Raw genomic sequence first — 5690 nt, 5'->3', positions numbered from 1 at the left:
CATTTAGGGAAATTTAAACTTAAATATTTTCATCTCACTGTCCTAGCTTTGGTGGACAGAGTTACTTATATTTGTTGCTCGTGGGAGGTGGCAGACTAGCGTGTATCCTATAGATTTAGTCGAGGTGCGCGAAAGTTGGCTCGGACACCATAGTCATCAAAGAAAACATTTTCATCTCTTTCATAAAGTATCTCAATAACTGGGGAGTACATAAGCTCATTTCAAATTGTCCGGTCTCAGATATCGACTCAACTCGAAAAAACGCCGCGACATAATGACGTATGGTGTGGCATATCCAACCTGGGGTATCGACTCAATCAAATTACAGGTCCTACCATAACCTCGTGGTATGAATCGATAAAGGTTGCTAGCGACATTTATATCTCAATCTCAAACACCTACTCTATTGGCGCATGTAGTTTTGAGGCCAAGCCCTCTCATTTGACTATTTGTACTCCCAAAATTTTAATTGGCACTTTTGACCCTCAAAAATCTCAATAGTAACTTGACAGACCAACATATTATTAATCTCAATTAAATCATTTTAAAAAAAAATCTCACAAAAATAAAATAAAAATTTAAAGCTCAAACGTTTCTTACAGAAATAGTATGATCTGCTATTTGCTTTTAAGTACAGAGATTTATTTTTCTTCACACATGACATGCATAAAACTTCTATTCAATCTTTTTAAATAATTGTCCGTTGTACCTAAGAAGACATGTGTTAAATTTCTGTAACAAATTCTTATTGTATAACCACATAACTTTTTTTTTAATCAGTTCTCCATTTGTTTCTTTGTATCACGGCTGACAATCTTTCTAAAATGTAACAGGTCTCTAGGATCTCTTCCTCTCTATCAAAACCAGCTTTGATTAAGCTCATTAATTAGGATGATTTTATTTATTTTTCTCTTAGGCACTCCTCTAACAATTGAGTTGCAAGAAACTTTTCCTTTGGTATGACATTCTTTTGACCAAAAAAAAAATAAAATAAGTTTTTATCATTAATTTGGGCTCCCTTTCTTTACTTAGAATTGGAAAATAAAGCAGAGTAGAAATACAAAGATAACATGGAGGAGAATCTGAGAATGAAAAGTTCAATTCCATGTTCTTGTTCCTCATCCTTTTCTTTCTTTCTTTCTTTCTGCTACACTTGTTCTACACTTGTACTTAATGTTCTACAACTGGACATGGTTCAGTCAGACTATGGGCTTCCAGTTGTTGGTTGTGCCGCTTATATTTGCAGCTTTAATATTTTAGTCAGGCCAACATTCTTCTTAAGGAAGAATACTTGACACACATATATTGTGAAGAACTGGACTTTAGCAGCTCAACATTCACTACCATATAACACAACACAGTTGGTCTTATAGTTGTTCTATAAAACTTATCACTTGAATAGGTATCCTTCAAACACATTTAGCATTTCTCCATTGCAACCATCACGTTTTAATCCTATTAGTAATATCTTCATCTGTCATTCCATTCCCGTGAAACAAATTTTCTCCTCTCATGCTGACTTAACCCGCAATGCATGTATTCGGTCTACTTCTACTTATCCCTAAACCCTTAACTCAAGGTGCTGCTTCTCCAATGTCAAGCTTGGTTTTGTCAATTGCAATAAATACTCAAATCAAAATCAACTTCAAAAATTGCCATTGTAGTAGATTATGTTATTGAAATTACGATTGCTACACAAAATGCCATAGTAATGAGAAATCTCCCAAAGCAGTAGACATAATTTTTTTAATTGACATTTTACCAAACACTTTCTATACAACTTTATAGTGGAACATATAAAAAGAATAATCAGAAATTGGCACCTGAAAAGCAGAATTTTTTACCGAGGAAGACAATAAAGTGAAGGAAAAGAATGAAGAAGTTTACCTGAAATAACAAAGAATTTTAGGAGAGTGGCGGTGACTAATTAATTACTCATATTGATTTTTGTTATATTGTGTTCAGCTTAAAATGGGTCAATGACAATTTGAACTTAAGAGTTGTCGTTGTTGTTTTTTTTCAGTACAATAAGAGGAAATTGCATTCCATCTACCCAAATATGGGTGGATTTATATAATTGATCCCGTATCTTTAAAAAATAATCTTCCTTATTTTTTAAGTAGAGTACAAGTGTCATTTTATTCCTCTACATCTTAAATATATTTTAAAAAATTTTCATACTTATTTGTCTATCAAATTTTATCTTTTATTATTTTCACTTTTTATTTTTTTCTTTAATTTTATTATTTTCACTTTTTTCCCTTTAATTTTATTATTCTATTTTTTATTATTTTCACTTTTTATTCTTTTCATTAATTTTATTTTCATTTTTTAATTCATTTGTCTCAACTTTTATTTTTTTCTCTTTTTTCTTTTTTCTCAAGCATTATCTATTTCTTTTTTTCCCTTTTTAAATTCATTTATCTTTAACCTTTATTTTTTTTTCTTATTTTTGGTTTTTATCAGTTTTTTGTTTCCCTTATTTTTCTCAAACTTTATTTTTATTATTTCCTCTCATTTTTTATTTTCTCAAAATTTTAAATTCTTTGTTTTTTTCTTAATCTTTATTTCTTTTTTGCCTTTTTTTTCTCACTCTTTTATTATATATTTTTTTTATTTTGTTTGATCTTTTTTTTTTTTTTTAGTTCTCTTTTTTCCCTCATTTTTCTCAAACTTTATTTTTATTTTTCCTCTCGTTTTTGTTTTTCTCAATTTTTTAAATTTTTCATTTTTTCTTCATCCTTATTTTTTCTTTCCTTTTTTTCTGAATATTTTTTTTATTTCTCTATTTTGTTTGATCGTTTTTTTTCTTTTTTCTCAACTTCTATTATATTTTGCTAATAAATGAAAAATTGAATAATTCGCAAAGGTATCTTCTTTTTTTGACATTAAAGCAAATTTAAGGGCATGAATTATTGTTACGAAGTTCTTTGAAAATTCTTGAGATAAGTTGTGTCTCCAAGGCGAGAGTTGTAGAATATCTCATACATAAAGACATAATGTGGTAGTATCAACTCTTGCTCGTGGGGCATAGTTTATTATTTGAAAGTCCTTGAGCTAAGTCTTGCCTCTGAGGTAAGAGTTGTAGAACATTCCATAAATGAAGACATTATGTGGTAATGTCAACTCTTGCCCTTGGGGCATAATTTATAGTTTAAAAGTCTTTGAGCTAAGTCTTGCCTTTAAGGCAAGAGTTATAGATCATCTCATAAATGAAGATATAACGTGGTAGTGTCAGCTCTTGCCCGTGGGGCATAATTTATAGTTTGAAAGTCCTTGAGCTAAGTCTTGCCTCTAAGGCAATAGTTGTAGATTATCTCATAAATGAAAACATAACGTGGTAGAGTCAACTCTTGCCCGGAGGGTATAATTTGTAGTTTGAAAGTCCTTGAGCTAATTAAGTCTTGCCTTTAAGGCAATAGTTGTAGAATATCTCATAAATGAAAACATAACGTGATAAAGTCAACTCTTGCCCGAAAGACATAATTTGTAGCTTGAAAGTCCTTGAGCTAAGTCTTGCCTCTAAGGCAATAGTTGTAGAACATCTCATAAATAAAAACATAACGTGGTAGAGTCAACTCTTGTCAATGGGCATAATTTGTAGTTTGAAAGTCCTTGAGCTAATTAAGTCTTGTCTCTAAGGCAATAATTGTAGAACATCTCATAAATGAAAACATAACGTGGTAAAGTCAACTCTTGCCCGAAAGACATAATTTGTAGTTTTGAAAGTCCTTGAGCCAAGTTTTGCCTCTAAGACAATAGTTGTAGAACATCTCATAAATGAAAATATAACGTGGTAGAGTTAACTCTTGCCCGTGAGGCATAATTTGTAGTTTGAAAGTCCTTGAGTCAAGTCTTGCCTTTAATGCGAGAGTTGTAGAATATCTCATAAATGAAAACATAATGTGGTAAAGTCAAATCTTGCCCGTGGGGTATAATTTGTTGTTTGAAAGTCTCTGAGCTAAGTCTTTCCTCTAAGGTAAGAGTTATAAAACATCTCATAAATCAAAATACAATGTGGTAGTGTCGACTCTTGCCCATAAAACATAACTTGTTGTTTGAAAGTCATAAGTCTTGCATCTACAATGTAGTAGTGTCAACTCTTGCCCATGAAACGTAGTTTATTGTTCGAAAGTCGTAAGTCTTGCCTTTATAATGTGATAGTGTCAACTCTTGCTCACGAGATGTAACTTGAATGGAAGAAATCAAAGAAAAGAACAAAAATAACAAAATTTCGAAAAAAGAAGAAAAATATTTAAAAAATAAAATCAAAGAAAATATAGAAGTTGAGAGAGAATAGGAAAAAAAATAAAGGTTGATAAAAATAAAAAAAGATTAAATAAAAATATAGGTCGAGAAAAATTAAAAAGAAAAATAAAAAATAGTTTTTTTTTAATAAAAGTAGACGTTGAAAGGTGTAAAGAAATAATGTAAGGGTTAGAAAAAACTAAAAAGAACAAAAAAAAAAGAGGAAAGAAAAAATAAAAATAATATAAAAGAAAAAAGAAAAAAAAAGAAGTTGAGAGGAAAAAGAGAAAAAGGTAAGGGTTGATAAAAATTTTTTTAAAAAAAAGAAAAAAAGAAATTAAAATCAAAGTAAAATTAAAAAGAGAAAAAATAAAAGTTGAAATATATAAATATGGAGTTGTTATCCATTATGAGGATTATTTATGTAATTTACTCAATTGATCAGGGGCAATTTTGTCTAAAAGAATATTAGTTAATATGTAAATGCTATTTTAAGAAAGCTTTTTTATTTGGGGCTAAAATTTAAAAACCACCCCAATTTAGATCTATTTTTGAGATTCACCCACTAAACTAAGGTCATCCTAATGGGCTCTACTGTTGCCTCTTTGACAATTTTCTTTTTGGTCCGTTTTAAAAGTTCTTTTCTTATTTGATAACTATTTAAATACGTAATTTCACTTATTTGATAACTATTTAAATACGTAATTTCACTTTTATCCTTATTAGTCTCATTTATAAAGTCTCACTTAATTAAAGATAGTGGTAGTATGTTTTTTTAGGCAAAATGACCTTCTGGACCCCCGTACTATGTCGGTTTTGTAAGTTGAACACTTCTACTTATATGTTTGTCATCTGGACCCCTGAACCCACTAAAAAGCAATATTTTAAACTTTTTTTTGATGAGTGTAACACACTCTCCCCCACGTCAGCTGTCATGTCAGCTGCCACACCTGCCACGTCATTTAAAAAATATAAAAAATAAAAAATAAAATATTACATTAAATTTCAAGTTATTTTTAAAATTCTACATAACAAATTAAATATTAAAATTAATTTAATTACATAAGAAAAATTTATAAATTGTAGAAAAATTTGAATAGTCATGTTTTTATTTTTTTCTCACAAATTAAACATCAAATCCATTCTAAATAATTAAAATTTCTCTCCAACTAATTTAATTTTTTAACTACAAATTCATATATACAAACATAATAAATTTTTGATTTTTAAATTTGAATATTTTTAACAAATTCACAAAAATTTTAATTTTTTCAAGCGAAATTCATTAATTTTTTTCAATATCACTCACTTTCAATTTAAATTTAAATTTTAATCCCCCCAAAAATAAAAAGATTTCAAATTTAAATTTTAATTAAAAAAATGAAAAAAATTGAATTGATAGGAAAAATTAAAATAAAAAATAAAAAGTGAAAGTGTGTGTG

This window comes from Capsicum annuum, chromosome 6, assembly GCF_002878395.1.
Source record: "Capsicum annuum cultivar UCD-10X-F1 chromosome 6, UCD10Xv1.1, whole genome shotgun sequence".
Classification (NCBI taxonomy): Eukaryota; Viridiplantae; Streptophyta; class Magnoliopsida; order Solanales; family Solanaceae; genus Capsicum; species Capsicum annuum.
Note: the sequence above shows the minus strand (reverse complement) of the source record.